The 19,668-nt window shown below is 47.3% G+C and overlaps 1 long non-coding RNA gene across 2 annotated transcripts in view; it reads right to left on the bottom strand.

Moving 5' to 3' along the window:
- The window catches only part of LOC110255796, an 88,092-nt gene extending 68,676 nt beyond the window's left edge, over positions 1–19,416 (bottom strand). For both annotated transcript variants that reach the window (XR_002336626.1, XR_002336627.1), the window contains exon 1: positions 19,261–19,416. This is a non-coding gene — a long non-coding RNA (uncharacterized LOC110255796). The remainder of the gene's footprint in view (positions 1–19,260) is intronic.

Below are 19,668 nucleotides of genomic sequence, written 5' to 3'. Positions count from 1 at the left end.
TGGGCGCGCCTGAGAAGTGTTTAGGAAAAAATGACATGTAAAACATGTCTGAAATGAAGGTCTGGCATCACCTCTTCGTGCTCACATCCACGTTTTTCCAGCGGAGTCTTTTTGCAGCCTGTGGCGCAGCCCTCTGTGTGAACGTGGAACTGGGCCAAGAAAGCATCACCCAGGCAGACGCTTCGGGAGCTCCTGGCTCCGTTAGGATAGCATATGATGTATGTTGGGCATATTCCCAGACATATCTCCCGAAATTCCCTGCTACAGTTATTTACTAGAAGAGAAAAACGTTCTGGGGAAATTGAGCTGCCTGACTGGGAATGCTGATTGTTTTTCTTTCTCTCATGTGTTTCCTAGGAAAAGGTCCATTACTAAACCCCAAGAAGCTATGTTTCTCAATAAGCACATTTAGTCTAAGAAGCCTGATAAACTACAGTATTAACGAGGACTAGCCGGGGGCCAGCAGAGGGCCAGGCTCGAGCATCAGAGAATTCCTCTCAGGCCCTCTTAAGCTCTCAGGACCTCATCTGCTGTTACCTCTAGGGTGACTCGGTATTTTCATTCAGCTCCAAACCAACACCTCCCTTCCACGCTGTGCTCCAGGCAGCTGGTGAAGTGGGGGCCAGGGCACGGTGTGATTTTTACTTGAGACGAAACGAACATCTAATTGAAGGCTTACACGTGTGCATTCTATCCTAGAAAATCTACCTGTGGGCTTCACTGCCAGCTGGGACTTCTCAGAAGCAGGTGACACTTCCCACAATAGCAGCGGCGATTTCGTGAAAGTGTTTCCTTATTTGCTTCCCTTCAACATCGCTTGCTGATGACACCACTGACAGGAGGAGAGATGAGCCTTCCAGGCCCCCATCTGATTAGTCACCCGAGTGATGTACGCGCATAACCAGCCTGGGCGTCAACGAAAGTAAGGAAGGGATCTGAGATGGAGGGAGGGCTGTCTGCTCAGCACTGCGCCCTCCTGGTTCAGTCTAACGAGCTGTGGTTAATTGTCTTCCTCCCACTCAAAAATTCGCACACTCATGTTCCTCTCACAGTTTCCACTAGAAACCATACTTATTTTCCAGAACAATATTTCTTTTTTTTTTCCCCTAAAGCATGAGCATTTAATTAAGTCAGAAGTGGTCCCAGGTTTAAAAACAAAGGTTTGTGATTTTCATAAGACATCAATGACTAAATCCTTCACTAAATCTGAATGAGATTCTGACTCCTAGTTTTAACTTTGCTTGTTTAACTGTTTCTGTTGTTGTGTTAATGCTCTAAGAGTTTTTATATCAATTAAAACAAAAGTAACCAGAAAAAGATGTCCGTATCAGGAGAGACTAAGTTAACCAGAGAATAACCCAGACCAAACAGCCAGGAACACTGAACAGCCATTAAAAACTGTAGCTGCAGGAATTCCCACCGTGGTTCAATGGGATCCATGGCATCTCTGCTGCACGAGGACGACAGTTCAATTCCCAGCCTAGCACAGTGGGGCACAGTGGGTTAAACGATCCAGCACTGTAGCTGCGGCACAGGTTGCATTTGTGGCTCAGATCTGATCCCTGACCTAGGAACTCCATGTGCTGTGGAGCTGCCAAAAAAGAAGAGGAGTTCCCATTGTGGCGCAGTGGTTATCGAATCCGACTAGGAACCATGAGGTTGCGGGTTCGGTCCCTGACCTTGCTTAGTGGGTTAACGATTCATCGATGCTGTGGCTCTGGCGTAGGCTGGTGGCTACAGCTTCAATTCAACCCCTAGACTGGGAATCTCCATATGCCGCGGGAGCGGCCCAAGAAATAGCAAAAAGACAATAAATAAATAAATAAGTAAGAAGGAAAAAAAAATGCAGCCATGAAAATTGTTAAAATTTTAGAAAAATTGGGAGTTCCCGTCATGGCTCAGTGGTTAACAAATCTGAGTAGGGGGAGTTCCCGTCGTGGCGCAGTGGTTAACGAATCCGACTAGGAACCATGAGGTTGCGGGTTCAATCCCTGCCCTTGCTCAGTGGGTTAAGGATCCGGCGTTGCCATGAGCTGTGGTGTAGGTCGCAGATGCGGCTCGGATCCCGCGTTGCTGTGGCTCTGGCATAGGCTGGTGTCACAGCTCCGATTAGACCCCTAGCCTGGGAACCTCCATATGCCGCAGAAGCGGCCCAACAAATGGCAAAAGAAAAAAAAAAAAAAAAAAAAAAAAAACCACACAAATCGGAGTAGGAACCATGGAGTCGCGGGTTCTATCCCTGGCCTCGCTCAGTGGGTTAAGGATCGGGTGTTGCCGTGAGCTGTGGTGTAGGTCAAAGATGCAGCTCGGATCTAGCGTTGCTGTGGCTGTGATGTAGACAGACAGCTGTAGCTCTGATTAGACCCCTAGCCTGGGAACTTTCATATGCCACAGGTGTGACCCTCAAAAGACAAAAGACAAAAAAAAAAAAAAAAAAAAAAAAATCCAATTACATAACCTGATCTCACTTTTGTAGAAATTGAGGTACGTATGTGTAATGGTGCTCAAAATGCATAGAAAGGAGCCTGGTGCCTGCACGGGGTGGGGGGTGGGGGGCACTTACAGTGGGGAGCACCCTGCTAGGGAGCTGGTGTGGGAGTGGGGGGTGAGGGCAGGTACATTGTCTTTGATTACGTCTATGTCACTGGCTCCATCGCGAGAGTGTATGACTTCCGTGGTATATGCATACGTGCACACACACATAACACATACGTGCATGAGTAAGTGTGCATGACCTTCAAAGAGAGCAGTAACTTTAATTTCACTTGCACAATGAGTAGCAATGTCACTCCTCTAGGCTGGAAAGTGTTCCTCTTCTTTAGCTGATGGATTTCGGGAGCCTCTGTCTTTACTGAAATGATTCCCAACCTTGAATGCACATTGGTATTACTTGATGCCCAAGCCACATCCTGGATGAGGTGAGTCAGGACCTCTTTGAGCGAGACTGGCTTCAGCATTTTTCAAGGCTTCCCAAAGCAATTTCAGCGCGTGATCAAAGTTGAGAACCCCTGGAATTCCCATCATGGTGAAATGGTTAACAAATCTGACTAGGAACCATGAGGTTGCGGGTTCGAGCCCTGCCCTTGCTCAGTGGGTTAAGGATCCGGCGTTGATGTGAGCTGTGGTGTAGATCACAGATTCAGCTCGGATCCTACATTGCTGTGGCTGTGGCGTAGGCCAGAGGCTACAGCTCCAATTAGAGCCCTATCCTGGGAACCTCCATATGCCTCAGGAGCAGCTCTAGAAAAGGCAAAAAGACAAAAAATAAAAATAAAAATAAATGAATAAAAAATAAAGTTGAGAACCCCTGTCTTACTGTGGAAGCCTCTCAAGGGTAGCATCTATGTCTGGTTTGACCTTTTGTCCTCAAAGCACCCAAGTAAGTGACTTATGTTGGTAGAACGAAGAGATCTGGACCCTCCGATATTCTCAGAGGGAAAAAAAATCGTACCAACCAAGAACTGAGTAACATGTTAGAACTGTCAAAAGCACACAGATTCACAGCATCCAACAGACAGCATCGCTCCAGCTGACACCTTCAAGGCCAGCTGCCCTCTTGAATACACATCTTTTTGTCACACACACAGGAAAGTGAAAGCCCTCAACCCACGTGCACTTACGATGTCAGCAAGAAGACTGTGATGAATGTCTAATGCTTCATGGACCAGAAGGCCACCTTTGAAGACCTTCTTCCTCCTCAAGACTGTGTCTCAAGGTCAACTAAACTGTTCCCAGACAGTTCCCCACAGCGACAGGCTTTTCCTTGGCGCTTGTTAGCAAGTACTAATGCAACAAGAACTTTGACAATGTGATGTTCTTCAGATATACTTGGCTTTTTCCTTGTACGTGGTACAAGAAAAGGCTGCTTCTTTCCCTGGGACAGCTGGCTCTGGCGGCCTCATCTAAAACTTTGTAGCTTCAGCAGTATGCAACCTACACCACAGTTCATGGCAACACCAGATCCTTAACTCACTGAGCGAGGCCGTGGATCGAACCTGCATCCTCATGGAGACTAGTCAGATTCATTTCCTCTGAGCCACAACGGGAACTCCTGCATTAAACCACCTTTAACGCTTGTATTACACATCCGAAAATAAAATTAAATCAGAGTTTTATTTGTTTAGTATCTTACATTCAGTTACAGTTTGTTTTCTTTCCTTTTTCGATGCTCACATTTTCCCTAACTGCAGTTAAGAGTAAAGAAGTATTTACTCTGCCTTTTTAGGAGCAGCAGTTCCTCCCTGGTTCATGAAAGAATGGTCTTCTTTACCAAAGAACACTAGATAACAAAGACAGAAGTGGCAGAATTAGTAAATCATCATTTGGTTCACTCCCTATGAACTAAGTGATTGAGGCAAGAACCATCCATGAATCCTATAACCACTGGGTAAAGGCTGTGGGGAGAGAGAATATTTGGTCATTTCCAAAGTACCACCTCGACCCACCCCAAAAAAGAAACAAAGTACCACCCCATAGATGACTTGCAAACTTCAAGGGAACAATTCACCTTTACAAAGAAAAGCCCTTGGGGTCAAGGGCGCAACCCGGGGAGCAAACTTGGTGTCCCCAGTGACGGCACACCTGGCATTGAGCCTCCTGGTGTGATGCAACATGGAGTACTCGTGTCACCTCTGAAGTATGTTCCCCAGATCTGTTTATCTTGCATTTAATGAAGTCTTCAGTTCTAAGTGCAGCACACAGGAAATTCAATAGCTAGACAGACACGTGGGACATTCTACAAGACAAACTGACCTCGTCTCTTCGGAAAATCAATATGATAGTGGAAAGCAGATCAATGGTTGCCCAGGACCAGGAGCAGAGGGGGGATAATTGCAGAGGGGCATGAAAGAGCTGTTTGGGATAAGAGAAATCTGTATCTTGATTGGGGTGATGATGATATTGATGTAAGCACTGGTCAAAACATATGAACAGTACACTTGAAATGATTGCAGCTTATTAAATTTAAATTATATCTCAAATACAGTTGACTTTAAAAAATTTATCAGTGTCACACAAAAAAGTAAGAAACTGGTCTGTATTTAAATAGACTAAAGAGCCATTATAACCACATATAATGAGAGAAACAGCAAATCCAGGCTTGAAAAAAAAAAAAAAAGAACAACCAAGAAAGACACTTGGGGAGTTCCCGTCGTGGCGCAGTGGTTAACGAATCCGACTAGGAACCATGAGGTTGCGGGTTCGGTCCCTGCCCTTGCTCAGTGGGTTAACGATCCGGCGTTGCCGTGAGCTGTGGTGTAGGTTGCAGACGCGGCTCGGATCCCGCGTTGCTGTGGCTCTGGCGTAGGCCAGTGGCTACAGCTCTGATTCGACCCCTAGCCTGGGAACCTTCATATGCCGCAGGAGCGGCCCAAGAAATGGCAAAAAGACAAAAAAAAAAAAGGAAGACACTTGGAATAACCAGGAGAATTTAAACAAAGAGGGGAGACTAGATCGTATTGAAGACTTTTGAAAACTTCTTACGGTGATTTCTCACTAGTAGGACAATGTTATTGTTAGAAGATGATTGCTGAAATATGCTCTAACCTTCCTACTTGATAATTTTCTTTTCATAGCTCATAATCATTTCAAACCTGAACAGAATTGCTGATTTGCAATCTCTGGTACCCACTCATCCAAACTGCAGTCCCTTTATCTTCTGTATCTCAGTGAAAAATACTGACATAGGAGTTCCCGTCATGGCACAGCAGAAGCAAATCCGACTAGGAGCCATGAGGTTGTGGGTTCAATCTCTGGCCTCGCTCAGTGGGTTAAGGATCCAGTGATGCCATGAGCTGTGTAGGTCACAGACGCGGTTCAGACCTGGTGTTGCTGTGGCTGTGGTGTAGGCCAGCACCTGTAGCTCCGATTCGACCCCTAGCCTGGGAACCTCCATATGCATCAGGTGCAGCCCTAAAAAGCAAAAAACAAACAAACAAACAAACAAACAAAACGGAAACAAAAAAAACGGAAACAAACAAACAAAAAGACACCGACATCAACCCAGTTGTTCAAGTCCTGGGCTGAGAGTCAGCCTTGATTCCTCCCTGTCGTGGACTGTATAGGCAATTAATAAACCACAACTCCCACCGCCCTAACTGTCAGAACCTATTTCCAGCCTGTCTACATCTTCATAGTCCACTCCACCCACTCTGGTTCGAGCCACCCTCTCCCCCCTCTTGAATAACTCTACTGGCCACCAAGTGACTTCCCTGCTTCCTCCTGCTTCTCTGTAACTCTCTAGAATGCAGTCTGCACACAGCAGCCAGAAGGATCCTTTTTTTTTTTTTTTTTTTTTTTGCTTTTTTGGGCCACACCTGCGGCATATGGATGTTTCCAGGCCAGGGGTCGAGTTGGAGCTGCAGCCACCACCCTATACCAAAACCACAGGATTGTGGGATCTCAGCAGCGTCTGTGACCTACACCACAGCTCAAGACAATGCCGGATCCTTAACCCACTGATAGGGGCCAGGAATCAAATCCGCATCCTCATAGATACTAGTCAGATTCATAACCCGCTGAGCCACAATGGGAACACCCAGAAGGATTCTTTTTATTTATTTATTTATTTATTATTATTACTTTGTCTTTTTTGCCATTTCTTGGGCCGCTCCCGCAGCATATGGAGGTTCCCAGGCTAGGGGTCGAATTGGAGCCATAGTTGCCGGCCTACACCACAGCCACAGCCACACGGGATCCGAGCCACATCTGCAAACTACACCACAGCTCACGGCCACGCCGGATCCCCAACCCACCGAGCAAGGCCAGGGATGGAACCCACAACCTCATGGTTCCTAGTTGGACCCGTTAACCGCTGAGCCAGGACAGGAACTCCCAGAAGGATCTTTTTAAAGACAGATCTTGGAACTCGCCTGCTAGAGACTCTCCAATTGATCCTCACTGCACTCAAAATAAAATGCAAACATCCTCCAAGAGCCTTCCTGACATAGTTCTTGCACCTCTCTCAGCAGTGTACCGACCTGTCTACTCCTCAAACATCTTCAGCTTCTTCCTCCCTTAGGACCCTCGGAATGTTCTGCTTAAAGGTCTGTGCACAGCCACTAACCCTCGTCACTTTCACCTCAAATCACACGTCACTTCCTCATCAGGCCTCCACCCCTCTCCCCTCCTGAGGCCATCAGCCTGGGGTACTTCCACCTCCATGCAGTCCATGCTATGCCCACTTTCTGTGTAAAAGTTTTGCATCCTTTTCTGGTTTTTTCATTTTCAACCTTTCTTCTTTGAAAATATCAGAGCCTTGGAGTTGCCCTTGTGGCTCAGCAAGTTAAGAACCTGACATAGTCTCCACGAGAATTCAGGTTCAATCCCTGCCCTTACTCAGTTGGTTAATGATCCGGTGAGGCCAAAAGCTGCAGCTCTGATCTAACATTGCCGTGGCTGTGGTAGGCCAGCAGCTGCAGCTCCAATTTGACCCCTGACCTGGGAACTTCCATATACCTTGGGTGTGGCCCTAAAAAGACCAAAAAGTATCATTGTTTTTTAGGTACCTGTCCTTCTAGCGGCTTGGAAGATTTTCTCCAGCCTGCTGATGCTCTGCTGTTCTACTCTGCCATGTCCTGTGAGGACATGTATTTATCTATTCTGCTTAAGACTTGGTTTGTCCCTTCAATCTAAATGCTCATCTTTTTATTTAAAATTGCTGTAACTGTGTCCTACATTCAAGAGTGCACAGTCTTTATATGGACAGATGTAAGAGTTGTAAAATACACACCTGGATCCATCAACCAACTTAGGAGAAAGAGCTTCACCAGTCTCTCAGAAGCTCTTGTGTGCTCTCCCCGCCTCCTCCCTCCAAGAGGTACCCAGACGCCTGGCTTTTATATCAATAAATCCCTCATTTTCCTTGAGGGCCACCACAATTATATAAGTTTCTACAGAACATGTTGTTTAATTTTGCCTACTATTTTACTTTGTATTACTTGAATCTTCTAGGCACTCTGAACTTCATTGTTTCTTTGCTTTTGAGATACATTCTTGTTAATTCATGCAGCTATAGTTCATTTATTTTAAACTGATGTATAGAATCCCATTATATAAAGACACCAGGAAATAAACACTCATGGAGTGAATGGATACATGAATAAATAAATTCACCACCACATACAGCCCCACTGTGACAACTAAATTTTGCTCTGAACATTGATGTTTGAAGGAAGAAAATTTCTTAGGACACAAAAACCTTGATAATAAAAGGAAAAAGTGAGTTGGATAATAGTAAAAGAATTCTATTCATTAGCAGAGTAAAAATAGAACCTACATATTGGAGGAAGCATTTGTAATACATGCTCAACAAAGGACTTACATTCTGAATAGGAAAAAGCTCCTTCAAATTGATAAGGAAAAGAATATTTCATAGAAATAATGGACAAGAGATTTGAACAGATTCTTGAGGAAAGAAGATATCCAAATGGTCAATAAACATCTGAAAAGTGCTCAACTTCATTAGCATCAAGGAAATGCAAACTATACAGCTACCAAAATAGATAAAAGGAAAAACACCAAATATTGTAAGAATATACAGCAACTCAAACTCCCACATACTTCTGGTAGGGGTGTAAATTTGCAAAACCATTTTGGAAAACTGAACATATATTTACACTATGATCCAGGAATTCTACTACTAGGTAGACACTCAACAAAGACGCACGCCTATTACACTCAATGCAATCTCAGTCAAAATGCCAGAAGGTTATTTTGCAGATATCAACAAATCAATTTTAAAGTTTATATGAAGTTTATATGAAGAAGGCAAAAGATCTAAAATAGCCAACACAGTATTTAAGGAGAACAACAAAATTAGAAGACTGACATTAACCAGCTTTCAGACTTACTATAGGAGTTCCCATCATGGCGCAGCAGAAACGAATCTGACTAGGAACCACAAGGTTGCAGGTTCGATCCTTGGCTTTGCTCAGTGGGTTAAGGATCTGGTGTTGCCATGGGCTGTGGTGCAGGTCACAGATGCGGCTCAGATCCTGTGTTGCTGTGGCTGTGGTGTAGGCCAGCAGCTGTAGCTCTGATTAGACCCCTAGCCTGGGAACCTCCATATGCCATGCGTGCAGCCCTAAAAAGAAGAAAAAAAAAAAAAACCTACTATAAAGCTACTATAATCAAAATTGTGGGATATTGGTGAAAGGATAAGTAGACCAATGGAACAGAATGCAGAGCCCACAAATAGACCCATAAGAGCACAGTCAATTGACCTTTGAAAAAGAAGCAAAGGTAATTCAATGGAGGAAAGATAGTTTTTTTCAACAAATGGTGTTAGAACAACTGGACATTGTACAGAAAAAAGAAGAATCTAAACCCAGACCTTATACAGTTCACAAAAATTAACTCAAAATGGATCGTATACCTAAATGTAAAATGCAAAATTATGAAACTCATAGAAGATAGCATAACTGAAAGTCTTCTTTTTTTTTTTTTTTTTTTTTTTGTCTTTTTAGGGCCGTACCCACGGCATGTGGAGGTTCCCAGGCTAGGGGTCAAACCAGAGCTGTAGCTGCTGGCCTACACCACAGCCACATAAATGTCAGATCCAAGCTGAGTCTGTGACCTACACCACAGCTCATGACAACGCCAGATCCTTAACCCACTGAGCGAGGCCAGAGATTGAACCTGTGTCCTTATGAATGCCAGTCAGATTCATTTCCGCTGAGCCACAACGGGAACTCCAGAGAGAGTCTTGAAGACCTTGGGTTTGGCAATGACTTAAGGTACAATACCAGAGGCACAATCCATGAAAGAAACAATCGGTAAACTGAACTTAGTTAAATGTAAAACTTCTGCTCTGTGAAAAACGTCAAGACCATAAGAAGATAAGCCATAAACTTGAAGAAAAGAACTGCACAACACCTATCTAATAAAGAATTAATATCCAGGAGTTCCTGTTGAGGCTCAGCTTAATTGAATCTGACTATTTCCATGAGGATGCAGTTCGATCCCTAGCCTTGCTAAGCGGGTTAAGAATCTGGCATTGCCGTGAGCTGTGATATAGGTCACAGACACGCCTCAATCTGGGGTTCCTGCGGCTGTGGTGTAGGTCAGCAGCTGTAGCTCAATTAGACCCCTAGCCCGGGAACCTCCATATGCCATGGGTTCAGCCCTAAAAGACAGAAAAACTTAATAGCCAAAGTATACAAAGAACTCTTAAAACTCAACAAAAAACCCTGAATTTAAAATGAGCAAAGAGGAGTTGCCATTACGGCTCAGCGAGTTACAAACCTGACTAGCATCCATGAGGACACAGGTTTGATCCCTGGCCTCAATCAGTGGGTTAAGGATCTGGTGTTGCCATGAGGTGTGGTGTAGGTCTCAGATATGGCTTGGATCTGGTGCGGCTGTAGTGTAGGCCAGCAGCTGCAGCTCTGATTCGACCCCTAGTGTGGGAACTTCCATATTGCCACAGGTACAGCAGCTAAAAAACAAACAAATGAAAAACAACTGTTTAAGTACTATGAGCCTGTAAAATTTCATTTGCTTATATCATCCACAATGAACAGTTTCCTTCACCCAAGACAGTCGTGGAAAATCACCTTAGTATTACCCTCACATAAACCTCCAGGCACCACAGAAGGCAGCTTTTTTTTGAGACAGAACTTCCTGCCCAGCCTGTGTTTAAGATGAACAATGAGTGATAAAAACAGCAACACAGAGTGATACGAAAGGAAATCATTTTGTTCAGGGAGATCTTGGGTTGGCGTGGCAGATCCGGCAGATCCGGCAGCTAGAACTACTGCTCTATGATTTTGCAATTCAGTTCTCATTCATTTCTACATTTCTTTCCGTTCTTTTTCTCTTCCTCTCCGCAGGATGTTTAAAAGCGTTCCAACAGCAACAAAAAGCCCTTTAAATAATTCAAGCGCAATGCCAGCTGGGGCTCTCTGAGACTCATCCCATTGTCACTGGTGTCTGTCCTTGTTCCCTCCGGAAAGACAAACATCCTTCAGGGACCAGGACCAGGCCGAGCAGTTTCCAAAGAGGTACATTCACATTCCTGCAGTCACCCAAGGAAGACAGCGCAGAGGGGGCTTTACCACCAAGGAACGGATGTGAGGTTTGAGCCTACCACTCACTTGCCTGGCATCTCCCTAAGCGTAAGCACTAACGACGAAGATAAAGGTCAGCTAACGCGGTGCCCATGCTCACTGGCCTCACGGGGTTCAGCAGGCACTGTGAACCAAGAGACAAGAGAGGAGCGTCCTTTCTGTCCAAAATCATTGTTTAAAACAAACAATTATAATCTTGAACTCAACCTGCCAATCAGCAATACTTTTGATATGTTGTTTAAAGTCCTTTACGACTTGGAGCTAACTAAAGTGAAAATCTCACAAATACTGTGATAATTTCCAGTTATGATCTGCATTTTCATAGCCTAGACCTGGTTTTCCCCTGATGAATGAATAGAACTCATCTTCCTATGTACAGATGGCCAACAAGCACATGACAAAATGCTCAACATCCCTAATTATTAGAGAAATGCAAATCAAAACTACTTATGAGATACCACCTCATAGCAGTCAGAATGGCCGTCATTAATAAGTTCACAAATAACAAATGCTGGAGGGGGTGTGGAGAACAGGGAGCCCTCCACCACTGTTGGTGGGAATGTACATTGCTACAACCACTCTGGAGAACAGCATGGAGGTCCCTTAGAAAACTATACATAGAACTACCACATGACCCAGCAATCCCACCCTTCGGCATATCCCCAGACCATACTTTCCTTGAAAAAGAGACATGCACCTGCCTGTTCACTGCAGCACTATTTACAATAGCCAAGACATGGAAACAACCTAAATGTCCATCAGACAGATGAATGGATTAAGAAGGTGTGGTACATGTACACAATGGAATACTACTCAGCCATAAAAAAGAACAAACTAAAGCCATTTGCAGCAACATGGATAGAACTAGAGACTTTCATACTAAGTAAGTCTGAAAGAGAAAGACAGGAGTTCCTGTCATGGCACAGTGGAAACAAATCTGACTAGGAACCATGAGGTTGCGGGTTCAATCCCTGGCCTTGCTCAGTGGGTTAAGGATCCGGCATTGTCGTAAGCGGTGGTGTAGGTCATAGACACAGCTCTAATCTGGCATTGCTATGGCTCTGGCATAGGCTGGCAGCTGTAGCTCTGATAAGACCCCTAGCCTGGGACTCTCCATATGCCATGGGTGTGGCCCTAAAAAGACAAAAGGCAAAAAAAAAAAAAGAAAGAAAGAAAGAAAGAAAGAAAGAAAGAAAGAAAGAAAGAAAGAAAGAAAGAGAAAGACAGATACCATATGATTTCACTTATATCTGCAATCTAATATATGGCACAAATGAACCTTCCCACAGAAAAACTCATGGACATGGAGAACAGACTTGTGGCTGCCGAGGGGGAGGGGGAGGGAGAGGAAGGGACTGGGAATTGGGGGTTAATAGATGCAAACTAGTGCCTCTGGAATGGATAAGCAACGGGATCCTGTGTATAGCACTGGGAACTACGTCTGGCCACTTGTGATGGAGCAGGATGATGTGAGAAAAAAGAATGTGTACATGTATGTGCGACCAGGTCACCTTGCTGGGCAGCAGAAAACTGACAGAACCCTATAATGGAAAAAGAAAAAGAAAAAAGAAATAAAAAAAAAAAAGAAATTTAAAAAAAAAGAACTCATCTTCCTGACTCACCTACAACCTCCCAGTGGCCAAAGCTTGCTCCAGCCCTAGTTAATATCCTGATTCAGTGATCACACTGCAGCCAAAATGCCTGGAAATGCATATATGATCTAAAAACACTTTTGTGGCCTCCCATTTCGTGTTCTTACAACAGCACCCTTACAAGCCCTGTAAGGAGACTGAAATGGATATTTGGTAGCCAACTAATACCATCTGCCCTATGAAGGATGCAAGAGAACAGATGCAGAGACACCCCACCGCCAAGTCTCTTGGCTTGGTGTCCCAGAAGCGTAAGCCCTTAAGGGCCTCTAGAGGATCCCATAGACAGACATAAATGTCAGAGTTGGAAGCATACGTATTGTATCTTTACAATGGGGAGAGGACTGAGGATGCACCAAAGATCTTTAGGAGAATCTGGGGTGTGGTGAGAATCAGGCTTTCTTTTTCTTCTTCTTTTCTGGCTGCACCTGCAGCTTATGGAAGTTCTCAGGCAGGGATGGAATCCAAACCACAGCTGTGACTTACGCCACAGCTGCGGCAACACAAGCTCCTCAGCCCACTTCGGGAACTCCTGAATCAGGCTTTCTTTCATCCCAGGATTAGAGGGAGAGTCTCTCCTGCTGGAAGAAGTGGGCGGCAGGGCTGCAGCCCTGCCTCAGGGAAGTGACTGCAGGCAGAGAAGAAACGCCCAGCAGGAAGCTCCAGAGGCCTGCAGGCAGCCCACGATGGTGGCCATCTCAGCAGTAACCAGCAAGGATAGGTAACTGGTGATCAGATGACCCCAGCCTGCAACTACCTTTTTCTTTTCACTTTTTCTTTTAGAGCCGCACCCATGGCACATGGAAGTTCTGAGGCGAGGGGTCAAATCGGAGTTACAGCTGCTGGCCTACACCACAGCCACAGCCACACCGGATCAGCCACATCTGCGACCTACAGCACAGCTCACGCCAACACTGGATCCTTAACCTACTGATCGAGGCCAGGGCTCAAACCTGTGTCCTCATGAATACTAACAGATTCGTTTCCGCTGAGCCACAACAGGAACTCCAAAACTCCCTTTTATCTTCCTGCCCCTGTGCAGCAAGACAACACAACACCTAGCACACAGCAAATATTCAGAAGGTATGTTCTGAATGGATGAAGAAAAACACTTTGCAACAGTGACTTTTTGTAACAGGTTGGCATTTCTACCAAATTACCTTAAACTTCTTTCCTGTCATCTGACACATAAACACAAAATAACTACTAATAAATACAAATTATCAGAGTTCCCTGCGTGGCTCAGCGGTTAATGAACCTGAATAGCATCCAGGAGGACACAGGTTTGATTTCTGGCCTCGCTCGGTCGGTTAAGGATCTGGTGTTGCCGTGAGTTGTGGTGTAGGTCACAGATGCGGCTCAGATCCCCTGTTGCTGTGGCTCTGGCACAGGCTAGTGGCTACAGCTCCGATTGGACCCCTAGCCTGGGAACCTCCATATGCCGTGGGTGGGGCCCTAAAAAGACAAGCAAAACGAAACAAAAAAAAAAACTATCCCATTTATCAATTTCCTCTCTTCTCCTATGGTTTTCAAATCCTGGGCTGTGGCTGAAACCATTTCTAAGACGCTCTGGCCCTACCCTGGTAACAAACTGTATATTTAAGCAGATGTATAGTGGTTTTATTTTTATTTTTTTGGCCGCACGTGTGACATGAGGAGGCTCCCAGGCCAGGGATCCAACCCAAGCCACTGCAGTGACAATGTCAGATCCTTAACCTACTATTACAAGAGTACTCCTATAGTGGTTTTAAAACAAAGTGTTTTCCTCACACACAAAAGGGGACAAGACCTTAATTATCTGGGCGCTGGTTCCCAAGCCAAGGCATGGTCAGCAGCAAAGGGTGAGACAGAGAAGACACCCCTCCACCTGGCTGGGATTTCAGAGGTCCCCCACCCACCCCCATCTCCGCCACTGATGCGTAGTTACAGTGGTTTTCGCCCCATTAACTGGCTGCAGGACAGAGGCACCACCCACACCACGGGTTTGCTCTGACCCAGCGTCTCCAGGCATGACTCCCCTGCTCTTCCTCCCTGTCACAGCCTCGCTTGCTGCTCTGCCCTCCGGAGCTGTGCCGTCATTTCAAGCAATTAGCAGGACATCTGACGCACAGGAAGGTCAGGGCAGTGTTGTCAGACAGAAACCCCATCAGCACTGCCAGCGCACTCCCACTCATCAGGGAGGCCACACAGCCTGGCTTAAGGAACTAGGAGTGCTTGTGTTTTCTCCACTTCACACTGCACAGAAAACAGAGGTTTCTCCAAACCCAAATTCCTCACCACAGAGAAGTCAAGTGAAAAAGAGGCCTGAAACGTATTTTCCTAACTGGATGAGATCCAATCCAGCCAGTGTCTGCAGCTCACCTACTATGTGCTTTGCACCCTGTGCACTGAGCAGAGTGTTTCTTCTGTGTCTTATAATTCGTACTTGTTCAAGGCACCGAACAGTGGTTTTCCTGGAGCACCTGCTCTCCCCCTGGCAAGTCACCGGCCAGGTAGGTATTTCCATTTCTTCGTCTTGGCTCCAGTCCAATCATTTCTAACGGTTCCTGCAGGAATCCTTGGCTTCCCTGCCTGGGCAAGGGGTGACCTCCCCTACCACAACTCTTCTAGGTGCTGAAGCCTCTCACTTCTTCTCAAGCTCACACCTCCCAACGCTTCAGACCTTGGGGACCCCTTCAGCCCTGCTGGTGCTGGCTCCCCTCAAATGTCTGCTTCTGGTCTGTGGAGTGCTCTGGTTTCCACTGACTTAGCTGGTCCCTTGACTCATCACACTCTCACGTATTCTCACCTGCCCACTCCAACCATACTACCGCCCCCTACCTGTTTCATCTCCAACGTTGGCGTGTTTGGAGCATGAACTTGGGCCACTTTCCCCTCTCACGCCTGGTTTCTCACCCTACAGAGCCTCAGACCACTGTCCTATATCATCCTGGTACCAGCAGTGGTACGTCAGCCCGAAGCTGTATGAGGCAAGGAAAAGCAACAGGTAGAATATTTTGAAAAATAACACTGGCAGAGCCTCCGTAAGACTTTTCCCAGCGAGGAGCAAAACTGGTGCCAAATGAGAGCAGACTCTCTTGGAAGGGATTTACCAACCTTTATCAACGTCCTATCCTGCATGACTAAGCTCTATATGACAGCCAAGTGATAAAACTTCTGTCGGAACACACGTTATGGATATGAAGATGAGCAGGAGTCATTCAAGAGAAAAGGTCAACAACAACAATAATGCAAATTTCTCCGATGCTCAGACATGCCAGATGCCTTGCTACACACGTCACGTGCCATCTCACTTCCTCCTCACAAAAAAAAAAAAAAAAACTATGAACAGGGGATGGAGACGCTGGGTTCTTCCATCAAGGTTACATAATAAGGGGTGGTGAGGGAATTCTACCCTAGATTTGCCTAATGCCAGCAGGAGCTAGTTGCCAAGTAACTGGAACTAGCACAAGGCCCACAGAGCAGTGGGAACTTCCCTGGCTCAGTCTCACTCTGATCAACTCTGGGCTCCTATGGCCACATTCCTCCAAGTATGTTCTGGAGACTTCTGCAGAGGGAACAACTAGGGTGCTTATTAAAAAGCACATCAAATGAATAACAGTGTCTGGAACGGGGGCCCACAGATCCAAACTGAGAGTTTCTGAAGCTGCCAGTGGTGAAAACTTCAAATAGCTTTTCCTTCAGACCTCACTGAAAATATGGAGACAACTGCTTTCCTGATTCAGAGTAGTCAAACCAGCCCGATAACTGGCTGACAGCACAAGGCTCCCCATCTGCCGGAGTCCCTCTGCAGCTGACTATTGCCTGCCTACGCACCCCAGTTTGCATGACTGAAAAAGGACAAGTATTTCCCATCTCACTTCTCTGAAAGTGCGTTCTCTCTGCCTTCCCAGTGGGGTTCACGCGATGATAAGGCACCCCAGTCTGCTCCCACTGGCACTTGATGCAAACTGACAGGAGCGCGTATCAAAGGACTTGTACGTAATTACAGACTGAGAGCTGAGGAAAGAATCAATTCTAATCCTTTTCATCCTGGGACAAAAGGGAGAGAGAGGCTTTCAGAAAAGCCCCTCCCAGGTCAGCCTGCATAGGGTTCAGCTCATCAGCCTCCAGGGCAGGGTCTGTCCACTCCCTGCTGTTCCAGCGCCCGTGCTGGGCTGATGGCCTCCACGTGTCAGCCGCTTTTGCTGCCCTTGAACATGGATTCTGCTGGAATCCATAGCCTTCATTGCAACCAGACATTGCTCAGCAAGGAAGAGGCCTCAGCACTAATTACAATTCATTTTCAGCTACGTTAGTGGTATATTTTGTGTGACCCTTTCTCTGACATGTTCTGTTATTTTCCCAGTCTTCCTTTTTTTAATTTTATGGCCTCACCCACGGCATATCAAAGTTCCCAGGCCAGGGACTGAGTCTGAGCCACAGTTGCAACGTACACCACAGCTGCGGCAACGCTGGATCCTTTTAACTCACCGCGCCAGGCTGGGGAATCAAACTCGCACCTCCACGTGACTCAAGCTGCGGCAGTTGTATTTTTAACCCACTGTGCCAGGACAGGAACTCCCATTTTTAGCATCACTGAAATTATTCCTTTGTGAAACTAAAAAGCCAAACTTAAATTACTTGAGGCGCTCCTGCCATAGGTATTGATCTGAAGCTGAAGAAGCTGTTCTGCCCACTGGCCCTCTGTATCACTCTGCCATGTCACTTTGCACCAGAACAGTGACACCCTAACTCAAACCAGCTGGGAGCCCAGATACAATGTTTCATTTCATGTCCTTTATCGAATCCTAACCTGGGCCACTAAATGCCCTTTGGAAATCTAACGGGAAGATTGTCTACTGGGTCAAAGCCCTCGAGGGACTGAGTCAAGGATGACTATTCCTTCGTCACTTTAATTTGTTCAGAGGTTGTTTGAACATCGTTAACACTTGCACATTTTGGAAATGCTTTCCCTCCCAACAGAGTAAAAAGAAAAATCTGGGAGTTCCCGTCATGGCGAAGTGGAAACCAATCTGACTAGGAACCATGAGGTTGTGGGTTCGATCCCCAGCCTCACTCAGCAGGTTAAGGATCCGGCATTGCCGTGAGCTGTGGTGTAGGTGGCAGACTCGGCTTGGATGTGGCATTGCTGTGACTGTGGTGTAGGCCAGCAGCTACAGCTCCGACTGGACCCCTAGCCTGGGAACCTTCATAGGCTGTGGGTGTAACCCTAAAAAGACAAAAAAAAAAAAAAGAATTAAGTGTGCTGGCAAAACAGCTGTTGCTGAAGCATCACCAAACGTTCACTGAGAGGTGCTGCTGTTGGCACACCCTCTGCCCTGGCACTCCAGCCATCCTCGACTTCCAGACCACCACACCCCTCTGGCTCCCCCTAGGCCTCTCACGTATCCCCTTGGCGCTGCCATGGGCTTCTCTTCTTCACCCACCCCTGATTCCATCCCTGGCTGTCCTCCCTCTGGCCCTCCCACTGCACCCCTCCTTTTGGACAAACACATTCACTCCCAAATCTCTCCCCAAGCTTCAAAGAGTGCATCCCAGGGCCCAGTATCTCAGCTCACATGCCCGCAGGCTTCTCAGCCTCAACCTGCACACCTCTGAATGCATCTAAAGCCAAGGGTAGACTCTGGAAGGCCTCACGGAGGAAGCTGTCTCTGTGGGAGGCTGTGCTGGTTTGGTTAATTAAGTAAGGCAGGAGCCTGTGTTGTGTTCACTGCAGTATCTCCAGCAGCTTAAACAGGATCAACAGCCCACGGGGAGGGCCCAGGAATGTCATTGTTACTGCTACTGAGGAGGGTGCATGGCTGGTGAGGACGCAGGCCTGGGGCTGTGCCCGTTTACACTCAAGCTGCTTCTCGTCCCCCAGGTCCCCGGCTGCACGGAGACCTGCCCCTGCGATGAGTGCCAGTCTGCATAGGGGACACCAGAGACCCACCCGACAGCTCCCGCGAGCTTGATAAAACCTCTCCAACACGGCGACGGTCCCTGACACGCACAAAGGAGCAGGCAGAACGCCAAGAGGCACGGGGCCCGTGTGAACCCTCCCGGAAAGCGGCCCGACCCACCGCCCTCATCCGCAGAGCCTCCCAGCAGCACCGGGGGATGCCCAGGCGGCCAGGGAGCGACAGGCAGCAGGAAGCTCGGGCCACTCCCTCTCACTGGCACCTGCCACGTGCCCGCTGTGCTGGGGACCCGAAACCATCCCACAGGGAGGGAACGAGAAACCCCAACCCCGGCGGGGGAGCCCTCGCTGCGCCCCCCAGGCCCCAGCGCTCACCCTCCAACCAGCGGAGAAGGAGGCAAACAGCCGGCGCATCTCCAACCAGACACCTCGGCGAGGGGCGGCTCCAGCTCGGCCGGGAGTTCGGGTCTGCCTCTCACCAGCCAGGCAAACCTGCCGGCTCCCTGTACCTCAGTCTCCTCATCTGTGCAATGGGGTGATGACAACAGGACCCGAGGTCGAGAGGTGTCAATGCCACCCGCAAAGCCGCTTAACAATTCCCGAGGAACGAAAATAGAATCTGGCTGATACAGTAAAGGCTGACCTTGGTTTTCCTGTGCTCTAGCCTCCCTGGCGCACAGACGCGGGTGCAGACACCTCGAAGCCAGCCTCCCAGACACAGCGCCACGAACCAGAGGGAGGACGCCTCAGCTCGAGGCCGTGTGCAGAAGCTCCGCCCACCACACTCAAGCCAAGATGGCGGCGGGCCGTGTGCAGAGAGGCTGCACCCGGCACTGCAATCTGGAGGGAAAGCCGCACAGCTGCGCCTGCGCCTTTGCCTGCGGGGCAAGAACCCCGCCCCTTCTCAGCTGAGTGAGCCTATAAAGCAGCCCCGCCTAGAGCGTGCGCCCCGCGGTGGGCTTGCCCGTCTGCTTGAGCAGTCGGAAGGCGAGGAGTTCCTTTGCTGCTGAACCAAACTCAGCCCTGTTCTGTCCACACAAGTAATGCGCGG

The sequence above is a fragment of the Sus scrofa genome, chromosome 11 (genome assembly GCF_000003025.6).
Source record: "Sus scrofa isolate TJ Tabasco breed Duroc chromosome 11, Sscrofa11.1, whole genome shotgun sequence".
In the NCBI taxonomy this organism is placed as follows: Eukaryota; Metazoa; Chordata; class Mammalia; order Artiodactyla; family Suidae; genus Sus; species Sus scrofa.
Note: the sequence above shows the minus strand (reverse complement) of the source record. Positions and strands in the feature narration are given on the sequence as shown.